Source organism: Megachile rotundata, chromosome 3 (genome assembly GCF_050947335.1).
Source record: "Megachile rotundata isolate GNS110a chromosome 3, iyMegRotu1, whole genome shotgun sequence".
Classification (NCBI taxonomy): domain Eukaryota; kingdom Metazoa; phylum Arthropoda; class Insecta; order Hymenoptera; family Megachilidae; genus Megachile; species Megachile rotundata.
The window spans coordinates 12789330-12803059 of NC_134985.1; the positions used below are offsets into that span (position 1 = coordinate 12789330).

General features: G+C 30.2%; 1 long non-coding RNA gene across 1 annotated transcript; it reads right to left on the reverse strand.

Moving 5' to 3' along the window:
• Positions 1–910: 910 nt before the first annotated feature.
• On the reverse strand, positions 911–1365 carry LOC143264098 (uncharacterized). The gene is made up of 3 exons (XR_013037595.1): positions 1309–1365; positions 1164–1221; positions 911–1062 (listed from the first exon to the last, which is right to left on the reverse strand). It is a non-coding gene; the product is annotated as an uncharacterized LOC143264098 (long non-coding RNA).
• Between the last annotated feature and the right edge of the window lie 12365 nt (positions 1366–13730).

Here is a 13730-nt window from a genome sequence, read left to right on the forward strand (position 1 = left end):
AATATATTTTATACATTTGTGTTATGTTTGCATTATGTTTATATTATGTGTAATTTGTTCTGCAATTTTTCTTTTTACAAACGACTACAATATGCTGTATTATCAGGTTGCATTCTGTTTTGAATATTTGCATTACATATTTATAATATATTTTACGTATTCAAGTTACGTTTATATTATGTTAATATTATGTTTTATTATTCTGTCCTGACATTCGTGGAAGCACTTTTATACTTGTTAACAGCGCGAAAGTTTGAGGTTAGTTTATTGGGGATGAAATATTTTCGAAAGTGCGAGATCAAAGCGTGAAGGACACTTCGAAGTAAAATATAAGGTTCCAGCTTCTTTTGTACGAGGAAGCACAGAAATAGCCAATTATTTTCGTCTCTGATATTATTTTCATAAACTGTTCATGCGTTCAACCGAAAATAATTACTGTTTGACGTCAACGAAATTCTTCGTTCAACGATACACTGAAACCGAGTGTCTCGTACTTTTGCGTCAACAGCTTCGTTACTTGACTTTAATTCCTTCTTTCTCGAATTGAAGATTTTGAGAAAAGAGAACTTCGTGTTATCTTCGTGCAACCGTTTCTCGCTTTCGAACACACTTTTTAAAGCGTGAACGTAATTAACCTTGATTTGTGGAAATAATTCAAGAAATTCTTTCGTTAGTTCAGTGTAATTTTTTTCGAAAACGTATTCACGATAATTATTCTGTGTAAATTTTTAAGGTAAAAGTTTCAACTGAGAGGAATGGACGCGTGGGATTATTAAAGAACTTTGATTTCAATCTCTTTGAAAATTCTTGGTAAATTGTTTTCTCTGAAAAATATATGAGTTTAATAATTGAGAAAGAGTAAAACTAGGAAAACTATTTTCACATTTTCAGTAGGAAACTTATCTCTTGTAACATCAAGCTTTAATAACTTGACGAAAAGGAAAGTTAGATTCCATTAAATTTGCGTCTCTAATTAATTCTGTGAGTAATAGATAATTATAAGCTCGTTATTGAGAGATTAAATACAAAAGCTACATCTGCATCATATATCTGCATCATAACCTAGAAAAAAGAAAGATTAGTTTCTTTTAAACCTTCATCCCCCATTTAGTCTCATAAATAACAGATAATAATTATAAATTCATGGTTGAATTGTGTCATACATTCTTCTTGCATATGATTCCTTGAATTGTTTAGCTGATTATTGATCGCTCGAGTAATCTAAAAATTACACGAAAATATTTACACTTATGGGAAGCAAACGGGGTGTACACGTGGACATGCAAATGCGTGTGCATCGATACTTACACTTGCAGAACTAATTATAGCGGTTCATATCCATAATTAGAACGAGCACTGGCGTAAATATTGCGACGGGGATGACACAGTGCTAGTAGTTATCGATTGACGCAGAAATCTGGTTCCAAGTACAAGGACAAGGTTCTGGTACTTCCTATTATTACTGCCTTGTTCATACTACTTAATTAAAACAAAACAGCTGTGGTATAATTATTTTGAACAATTATTTACCAACGTTGAAAGCATTCCGGTATAAAATTTTAGTACTAAAAATAAGAACATGAAAATATGTATAGATTAATATAATATCGATGATATTTGTATTTGTATTTAATTTCATTTTCTTAAAGTTGTAAATACTAATATTATGTAACTTATAATTTAGTTGTAAATACTAATATTATGTAAGTCATAATTTAGTTGTAAACAACTATTTTATGTAATTTATAACATATTTGTAAATATTTATCTTATGCAATTTATTACATAAACTATCTACTATATAATTTATTCATAAACTATCACTTATATCTACATGTAACAAATGCAAGTTACATGATTTTCACAGCCACGCACTAATTTTGTAAATTTCCTCTCATTAACAACAAGCACATTACTAGTTGATAAAAGTGATTATTTTAATACAAAGAAGTCATGTAATATAAAACATAATTATAAACAATTTTTAATTTCTAGATGAAATACATAATTGCATAGTATTTTCGTAAATTCTCACTCACTAACAGCAAACACATTACTAATTAATAAAAGTGACTGTTTTTATTACAAAGACTCTCATATTAATCACATTAAAAACGAAAAGATTTTGATTTATTACAAAAATATATGAAATGTATAAAAATGTATGAAAATGTATGAAAATGTATGTATATATATTTTCTGAAAATCTATGTTTCTTTTTCTTAAATAGTATATTACCTTTCTTTTACAACTGCATAATATACCTGTACCAAATCTGGTTAGTTCCGTAACAGTACATTCGGTTATATATCACCAGTCAATCCGTTCAAAGTCTATGCAAAATAAATCACGGCTTCCAGTCGAGTAATCGAAATGAAATCTGAGCGATTGGAATCATTTATTTCACCGTTCAGGAGGCTATCAGCACACGCTCAATTTATATCACTTATCTTTTTCAGGTAGAAACTCTTCCCTGTTGGCAGGAATCCACTGAAATCTATCAATGTTCGATCAACCTGACCGTTCAGTACCCTTCAAGAAAGAGGATTGACCGTACAGGAAACATAATCTCTCTCGTCCAATTCGGTAAGTGGTCATTCTTTCTGCTGACGAATTATTTCGTACATTTATCTTCGAGTTTAAGACGCGAATATCGATTCTGTGGAAGAAATTCTACAGCGTTCTATTTCCTTTTGCAACGTAACCTGAATAGGAGTATTTATAGTTTTCATTGTTGGTTTTATTTGTGTTAGAAGTTTGGTATATTGATCCATATATTAGTTGATATGTTGATATATTGATATATTGATATATTGATATATTGATATATTGATATATTGATATATTGATATATTGATATATTGATATATTGATATATTGATATATTGATATATTGATATATTGATATACTGATATATTGATATATTGATGTACTGATATATTGATATATTGATGTACTGATATACTGATATATTGATATACTGATATATAGATATATTGATACATTAATATATTGATATATTGATATAGTGATGTATTGATATACTGATATATTGACATACTGATATATTGATATATTGATATATTGATATATTGATATACTGATATATTGACATACTGATGTATTGATATACTGATATATTGATATATTGATGTATTGATATACTGATATACTGATATACTGATATATTGATATACTGATATATAGATATATTGATACATTGATATAGTGATGTATTGATATACTGATATACTGATATATTGATATATTGATTGTTATATTGATCTATATGCAAATATATTGACTGATGTATTCATTGCTATTTGAACATATTGAGTGAAATATTAATTGATACATTGATTGTCAGATTAATTGATATGCAAATATATTGACTGATATATTCATTACTATTTAAATATATTGAGCGAGATACTGATTGGTATATTGATTGATAAATTGTAAATATATTAACTGATATATTCATCACTACATAAATATATTGATTGAGATACTGATTGGTATATTGATTGACATGTAAATATATTAATAGACGTACAAAATATATTGATTGCTCTCTAAATATATAGTTTGGTATATTTAATCGATACATTTTCTACAACATCTTTTCCTATTAATTCTGAACGTGTTTTAGTTCAAAAGTAAAAAATATAAGAAAATGTATTACCACTTATTAAATTACTAATTAAATAATTAACTGAACTACTGAATTATTGTTTAAAAATACAATATTATTTATTTAGCACTACACTAAATATTTATTTTTAGACTCACAAATTTGATAATGTGACATTTATAATTAAAATGTATAATTGTGATAATGTTCAATTTGTTCATTTTCTTTTATGACAGATTTTCGAGTGTGGAGGTGCAAGTAATAATTTACTAAATGTTAACTTTTGTCGTGACGAAAAATAATTGTATAAATTAATGTATGTTTCACTCCTCACTATGCTTTATTTTTAACGTAAAAGTAGCCACTCACAAAAATTTGTGAATCTAGTGTTAAATAAAACGAACAATAGCTAACGAACAATAACAGAGAATTTGATCGTTTCAAGAAAGCTCTGAGTCCTCGTTAAAAACATATTCGACAAAGGGTTAATTTCTCGTATTAACCCTTTATGTCAGGGTTGAACGACCGCACACATGAAAGATGCGGTTTTATACGATAAAATCGTCGAGGTACTCGAAAGATCTGAAAATCGTGATGAGTCGAAGTCGAGTACATGGAAATGTCGGTCGAAGGGATTATACCTCTGTTCCCGGGTCAAAGTAACCCTTTTCGTATTCATGTTCTCTGGTAACCGTCCTCGGAAACCTCTCAGCTCCGGCACGTTCGTTCGTGTGCCCTAGAAATTTATTCTAACTGTCTCCATTTTATTCCACTCACTCTAACCAGTGCACCATTGTTGCAACAATTGCGCGGAAAACAAGAAAACACGTGTACGATCACGCGATGCTGGTTGCAGTTAGATAACAAATAACATGCGGCTCTGAATAGTTCAATTTTATTCATGATACCATCTGCTCTCGTTTTTTGCGCTGGAAAAGTTGCCTTTTATTTCTTTTATGATTTTTTCTCTTGTGGTCAGATTTTTTGAGATTGTTCTTTGGTTAGGAGGGATATTCACATTTTTACTACAGTTGTTTATTTTAAGAATTGTTTGAATATTGTGTCAAGGATGCTGATGTATTTATGAATTTTTCTGTAAATATTTGTGGATGAAAATTATCGAGATATTCCCTTTGCTATTTGAGGTTATGTACATAATACTTTTGCGATTATATGAAATTTATCGAAATAAGATTTGTTCAAACAAAATTTATTGAAGCAAAATTTTCTTTAGCAATAAATCTACTGATGTGCAGTCCAAATTAAATAAATAAATGATGAAAATAAAATTTATCATTTTACCAGCTTTTAAATTTGTTAAATAAATAAGCAAATGATAAAATATAAATTAATATACATATTAATTCTCTATCTTCATAAAAACAAGTAAAGAATCGCTGTAACAAATTTTATAACTTAAAATAAAGCTCTCGTAAAATAACCATTTGACCTCCGGTAATTTTAGTATTAATAAAATACCTGTTCACATTTGTCTTTAAACCTCAAACAACGGATAGTTTATTCAACTGCAGTATAAAACTATATTTTCATTTCCTACATTTGAAACATTATTTTTCCAGGTTATTTTGTTCAGAAATTTTTTGTTTAAAAATTTCTTATTTTTAATCGAGATGTAGCTTCTCTGATCCAGGTCACGAATGATCCGATAAACTCGATACATTTTATAATTTTTATCGAAACTTGATATCAAAAATTTTACTGCTAATTCTGTTAACTCATATATTGCATACTTTATAACTTCTTGTATTCAAGTTAAACTATGATCTTAGTTCTACATATTTTAAGAAGTATATTATTATTTTTAAGAAGTAACATAATTGACCACAGTTTGCTTTGACATTATAAATAAAATTATTAAATAGAATTTTAATATTGATGTTAGAATTTAATATTTAAAATATATGTTAAAATTAAAAATTAAAAAATTTTATTTGATATGAATGTTAAAATTTAACATCGCAATGAATAATAATATTATTATATATTTAATAATATAGTATATGTATTACATAACAATACTATTTATAATATAGAAGCAAAATGTGATCAAATCAGATCACTTCTTAAAAATAATAATATACTTTCTAAAATGCATAAAACTTAGAATGCAGTTTAACTGAAATAAAAAATGTTATAAAACTTGCACTTTATGAATTAACAAATTCAGCAGTAAAATTTTTTCTCTCATGCAATGTATAGTACATAACACGGACATTTCATCAAATAACCCCAGCACGAGACGGAAGAATGGTTCGAATAATAAATGGATGAAATTTAGCGAGTGCATCAAGCAAAGTATTACATTAGGGATCTAAGTGATGATGGTACACCACTGGTACAACACATTTCCCTAAACAGATTCACGTAGTTGTGGGATCTACAAGACTTTGCGTATGCAAATTTTTCGCAACTACGTGCCGAGCTAAGTTTATGATCCATGTTTATCTTCGTTCTTCAGAATCCTCATCTTTCTGCAAGTTCTTAACATTGATTATGGATTCCTAAAGTGTTCCAGAATTTAATATGCAAGCCTTTTGCGTCGAATTTAATTAAATATAATTACTTCCAATTGCAACATCGTTATATCCTCATTTCCTAGAAAGATACGTGTAAACTCTTTTTCATAAATGATATATTAATTTTATGAAAGCATATTCACTATTAGGTTCAAGCATTATCGTGGTTCATTTTCATAAGAAGATAATTAATAAATTAATCTCGAGGAGACAACTAATAAAAAGTAAGAAGTACAAATTACACGAATGTCAATAATAATTCACTAATATTCAAAACTAAAATTAGATAAGTTAGACAAAATGGTAGTCAAGTCTTGAAAATAACATATGGTAGAAATAATAAAGTAAAACATGACTCCAAAGAAACAGTTCAAATATAATATTTTTACTGGAAGAATTATGGCGGTACACAACGAACTGGAATAGATAGCGCCGTTAACTATTGATTTATTAATTGCTCGAGGGTTCGCCCGAAGTCCCGATTCGAGGAAACATGTATCTCGAAGTTCGTTAGAAATTTAATTCAATTTAAGTTTCGTTGAGAGCAATCTGTATCACTGAATGAACAATACACCATTGTGAAGCTGTGATCAAATCTTAGATCGATTTCTGTGTGACTGACGGGGTCGGCTTCTGTTCTGAAATCAAGTTAATCAAGCACCCATAAACAAAAGTCGATCGCGCGTCTCGAGTCCATTTATCGTCATCGATCTCATGGTTAATCATGTTGCAGCTATAATCTCCTTATACATATATCTTTCATACAATTTAATCGACTCGCTGGAAACACCGATTTGTTTGTGCTTCTAACAGATGTTTTGGTATAGGTAACATGCGTTATTTTCGAGATCTGTTATGCTCTGCTATTTTTAACGAAGATGACATAGGCAGTGCACCAAATACAAACTCAAAAATATGAGTGGGTACAGCGTCGTTTGTCCCGATTAAACCTGAAGAAAGGGGTGTCATAAACTCACTATATTTTGTTGATTTTTCTTCACTATGTTTTGTTGCTTTTTCGCTAGGCTTACGGACGTGCAGTTGTAGGTTAAAAATAAAGTACAATCATAAATGTATAAGGGATGATGAAGTGATTTATACAATTATTCTTCGTCTGAAAATCTTGACGAAAGCATCTTACTAATTTGTGTAACGTAAAATGAGGAATCTAAGGTGCTCCGTTTTGACGTGATCCGTAAACTCGGTATTAAATTTAATTGAATTTAATTTTATACAGGTATTAAGGATGCTTTTAATCAGGGCATTGTTTCGCGAAGAATGCATAGAATTTAAGAGAAATATTTGATATTATGTTGAAAGCATAATTCAATATTCTGAATTACTTCTAAACTTTTTTGGTTCTGAATGGGTTCTTGGGTATTTTGAAAATTACGTTTACAAATATGTGTCTAAATTCCTACGCTTCTAAATTTGTACCATTCCAAATTTTTATGTCATCAAGTTTATAAACTCCACATACGATCAAATTCTTAGAGTTCACAGGTCACCAAATTCCAAAGTCTCCACATATCTCTAAAGTTCAAAGTCGCCACCTATCTCTAAATTCTAAAGTCTCCACATATTATCAAATTCCAAAGTCTCCACATATCACTAAATTCCAAAGTTTCCACGTATCATCAGATTCCGGAGTCTTCATATATCATCAAATACCACAGTCTCCACATATCATTAAATCCCAAAATCTCCACATGTCATCAAATTCCAAAATCTTCACATATCATCAAATTGCAAACTCTCTATATATCATCAAATTCCGAAGTCTCCACATATCATTAAATCCCAAAATCTCCACATATCATCAAATTCGAAAATCTTCACATATTACCAGATTACAAATTCTCCACATATCATCAAATTTCAAAGTCTCAAAAATCTCCAAATCTTGCAAATCTCACAGACCTTAAATTCTCGATCCATCCCTAACTTGTCGAATTCCCAAAAGTCCAGTAAATGTATCGAGTGGCAGATCTTTTCCGTGTTGATTGCCATGTTTTTCGTAAGGGAGAGCAGAATCTCGAATGTTATCCTCGACTGAATGTTGTTACGGTTGGCAATGGACTAAGGGCCAAGAAGAACGCAACAAGGCGGAAATTTAACGAGCTTTATCCGTCGAAATATCGAAAGGCATTCGGATCTGTGCTTCCAGACGCGAATTTTAACTTTTAATCTTTCGGCTACATCTAATCGTAATGTATGTATCAAGATCAATGAACCGGAGTGAAACGAATCCTTGGCTAGGAAGATTGTGTGGATCCCTCGACCGCTTCATCCAACTTTGCCAATCGTCCTTAGTGGTTCTAGTATATTTGAAAACTTTGGTCCAGCACGGACGAGATATTATGTAGACGAAAAATTTACTAATATTACAGTGCGGATTAGAAGAAACGATGGGGTCAACGAAACTCATAGAAAACGTTCCAAGAATTTTTTATTACGAATTTTGTTATGAAGTTTGATTAAAGTTTAAGCCAATGGATATAATAATATTCATATGCTAGCGCTGTTTCTAATAATAGAATAAATGACATATGATATATGATGTAGGATACATGATATACGATATATGAAATACGATATGATATGTGAAGCAGGATATATGAAACATGATATATGAAACATGATATATGAAACATGATATATGACACATGATATATGATTCATGATGTATGACATATGATATATGATACATGATATATGAAACATGATATATGACACATGATATATGATTCATGATGTATGACATATGATATATGATACATGATATATGAAACATGATATATGACACATGATATATGATTCATGATGTATAACATATGATATATGATACATGATATATGAAACATGATATATAACACATGATATATGATTCATGATGTATGACATATGATATATGATACATGATATATGAAACATGATATATGATTCATGATGTATGACATATGATATATGATACATGACATATGACATATAGTATAAGACGTGTGATAAATGATGTACGACATATGAAATACAATATGTGATATATAATATATGATATATGATACGTGATACATGATGTATGATACATGATATGTGATACATGACATATGATACATGATACATGACACATGATACATGATGTATGATACATGATATGTGATACATGATACATGATACATGATACATGATACATGATACATGATACATGATACATGATACATGATACATGATACATGATACATGATACATGATACATGACACATGATACATGATATACGACATATGATATACGATATGTGATGTACGACATACGATATATCATATTTAAAATAATAAATAATAACGATATTTGTACACTTGTGTAGTATATAACAATGGTGTCTGTACACTAATATGGTGTCTAATACCGATATTTAAACCCTAATACGCAATAATAATAATTTAATTATTTCATTTTATTAGTTCATCGAATCTCACTTAATTTAATATTTTTTTAACGAAAAATTTTGTTTTTAATAACATGAACTTGTACAGTAATAAATGTCTGTGCACATAAAAAAACACTTGAGGTTAATTAAATACTAAACGAATCGAGGACGAGAGTTTTCCAGACATACTCAGTGATCTGTTTAAAATTCGGTACTTCTCGAAAATGTTGACTTTGCCTTTAAGATCGCGACGTGTTCACCTGGAAGAGAATATTTTATGTTTTATCGTTTTATCGCGTCCCATCTTTCGCTGTCTTTGAAGCAAACGATGAAGCAATTTAAATAAGTTAAAGTAGATTAAAAGCTCCCTGATGGCTTGAACTTACTGCGCCTCTAAAGGAATTTTGTGCATGAAAAATAAATCTCTTTCCGTGATTGACAATTTGATCCTGCTTACAGTTTAAGCAAAGTATTTGGAAATTTTATATGCTTTCGGAAATTGATGCACAGGAATAATAATCGTAGAATATTTTCGTCTTTTCTTCGAAAATAACATTGTTTACTTTATTATTAAAAACTTTTCATCAAATTTTATTTCAGTACATAAAAATTTTAAATCTCTTTTCTACATAAAAATTAAAAGTCTTCTATTCATCATAGATTTGAATCTTATCGACCACAATAAATTATGTACTGCAATTTCGAAATATTTTAAGTATAATATTAATTTCTCTGTCTATAGCGAAATAAAGTAACGAGAATTCGCTTTGTCCAGCATCGTACGACTCTATTTCACCTAAAATTCTCTCTAGCTCTATAAATTTCGTATTCAAGCCGTGACTATGGTAATGCAAACAGAAAGATATAAATAATAGTTCTATGTTGTCTAGGAAAAGTGAACGCTACATAATTTTCGCGGCTTCCCCGAGCTCAGTTTCCCAGATTTCGTCGCAGCAACGGAATCTCATTAAAAAGGCCAAAAGTTATCCGTCTCTTGAGCATAACACGTTATACATTCGAAACTTTCGTTTCCATAAATCTTTCGCAGGTGTTATTATTGCGATTACGCAGTTTGCACCGGGCGTAAATTTAAGTATTTTTCAAGAGTACCTTGTAGAACTTAATTGTCCCTACTTCATTTTATTGAAAACAACAAAATGCTAGGCATAAAATACAATAAAGAAATCTGCATTTCTTTTAATCAACGGTGTTGTGTTTTTAAAAAAGTTGACTTATTTTTAGAAATACAAAATTATACTGTCAATTTAGGAGAAGAAAATGTGGGAGTATTAGAAATTATTTAATGTAGAGTATTGAATATTGACTGCTATGACAATTTTAATTTTCCACATTTTAAACAATTTCTGCACTTCCATCAAATTTTATTTTCCACCATAAAAAATGAATACGTTCACCAATAATCGAAATATTCATTGAATAATTTGATAAATTAAAATAACGATGAACCCAACATCGCCCGTTAATATAACAAACGATTTCCAGTGAATAAAGCGAGTTCAATTATGCCGAGATAAAAACTTTCTCATAATTTGTTCAGGAATAACAATAAAAAAAAGATAAAAATATGTGATAAGGGAGGTATTATTCAAAATAATAACACCAGCTTGATTACAGCGTTATAAAACATTTTTCACGGTTTATTTGTAACATTTACCTGCAAAAGAGAAAAAATACCAGGAAAAGTGGATTACTGTTCAAAAGCGTTAATTAAAAGACACCATAAAAGCGAGCTTGATGACGATGGAATAAAACATTTTCGATGCTTTATTTGCGATATATGTTTATTACAAAAAGGAATAGATGAAATTTATTTACGATCAAAAACTTTGTTTCAGCAATTAAATTATCATGGGAATATATATGATAAAATTATAGTACCTTTTAACAATTGATACAGAAACGAGAGTATTATTAATAATATTAATACTAATAATAAATCTATGCATGAAATATTAATATCATTTTTATATATATAAAATAATAATATTAATAAGTTCTTTTTATTGTTATAATAGTAAAAAATTTCAGAGATGTAAAACAGAAAAGGCATTGAAAAATGATTGGAAACAATGTAGCAAATTTTACTTAAATACTGAATATTACTTTTCTTACTTGACAATAAATAAAGTGTTGATAATAAGAGAATTATTACCAAATATTTATTATCAAATATCTAATATTTGGTATCAAATAATAATAAATATTTAGTAATGAATAAAGTGATGCTGATAAAAAATTGTTACACATTTTTGATAATAATTAATGATTGTTATCAAGTATCAAATAGTTATTTCTTTATTTCATTTTTATCCTTAGATATCTATATTTGTGGACACTTAAATTCCTAAATTTTTCTATCTGAAGATCCCCAAATTTCTATATTTTTATATCTAAAGATCCCTAAATTCTAGATCTTATTATCAATTATCAAATATCTTATAGCTATTTCTTTACTTAACTTTTACCCTCAAATATCTATGTTTCTAGACACCTAAATTCCTAGGTTCCCAAACCTAACCTAATCTGACTTATCAATATTAAGTTAGTATTAGTAATTTTCAATATTTCCACAACCACAAAATAAATCGGTCCCAAAAGTGTTACCCAATTTCCAAATCTCCACATACCCAAAAATTCTAACAAATCAACGAGTATATAAAACCTAACCTAACCTGACTTACCAATAGTAAGTTAGTACTAGTAATTTTCAATATTTCCACAACCACAAAATAAATCGGTCCCAAAAGCGTCACCCAGTTCCCAAATCTCCGTATACCCAAAAACTGTAAAAAATCAACGACTCTTCTTTTTAAAAATCTCTTTCGCCATATTCCTTCTCCGGAAAACAGATTTGTGCCCGACTGTACGCATGAGTGGCACTCTGCGATTGCGAATTTAATAGTAAACAGCATAAAGCCTTTGCAAGGAACTAAAGTGAATACAACGTGTCCTGTAGAATATCGTACAATATATACGGGTACATCGATGATTTGTCGATATCTAAAGCCGTTCTGTTGATTGAAAATCGGTCAAATACGATCCACGAATCCCCGTAGTCTGTCCTCATCCGATGCCTTCGGAGTGGCTGAACGTGATCCCAACTACGTCTGATTTTACCTCCGGCTTAGTCTGAAATTTATACGTTGGTTGGTTCGAGGATCTTTAACAAACGATTGCTCCTCCGTTACGCGAGCTTCGACGTCGGAAAATTGCATTTACCTGCAGCTCTACCGATGCATTCTGTTTAATATTCCGAAGCCGATACAGCTGGATAAATTACGTTTTCAGAGGATAATGGGAGAGAATGGTTCATTTTAAAATTGTGCGCATCAGAAATGTACCTTTACAGCATTAATATTGTGGGCATAGAGAAATTGGGAGATAACGCGGTTCAGCATGTGAATTAATAGGGAGATATGGCCACGCTGTATATTGCCCAGCGTGAGAGTTTCTGGTTGTACGGATAATTACTATACCGCCCGAAGAGGCATACTGTTGCAGCATTGGATATAATGTTGGTAGATGTTCTTATATGGCCATGTATTACATCGCCATGTGTGAGAATATCTGTTAAATATTTGTTAGGTAATTATGTGCTAAGTTCATGCGAATTGCCACTTATGTGTTAAATTATTGTACGTTCACTGTATTAGAACATGCTAGATTATTACGCGTTGGATTTCAACACGTTGGATTACCACGCATTGAATTTCTACGCGTCAGATTATCAAGTGTTGCATTTCTGCATGGTAGGTTACTGGGTGTTAAATTAATAAGCAGATTATCACGCGTTCAATTATTTCATGTCAGATTACTGCACGTTAAGTTAATAAGCGGGAGATTTCCATACGTTCAATTTCTACGAGTTGGATATCTATGCGTTACTACGTGTTGGATTTCTACGGGGTAGATAACGATGAGTTACATCATTGTTACGGATAGAACTGGCCAATTGAGGCATTTCAGAGCATGGGATGAGAATTTAAAGATAAACATAAGATTTAATGAATTTAGCGGGGTTTTCGGGGACGACTGGTCAAAAGCAGCAGGCATGGCGAGTTTCCATGCCTCGAAGCCCTACGTGCACGGGGAAACCTGTGGCCGTATTC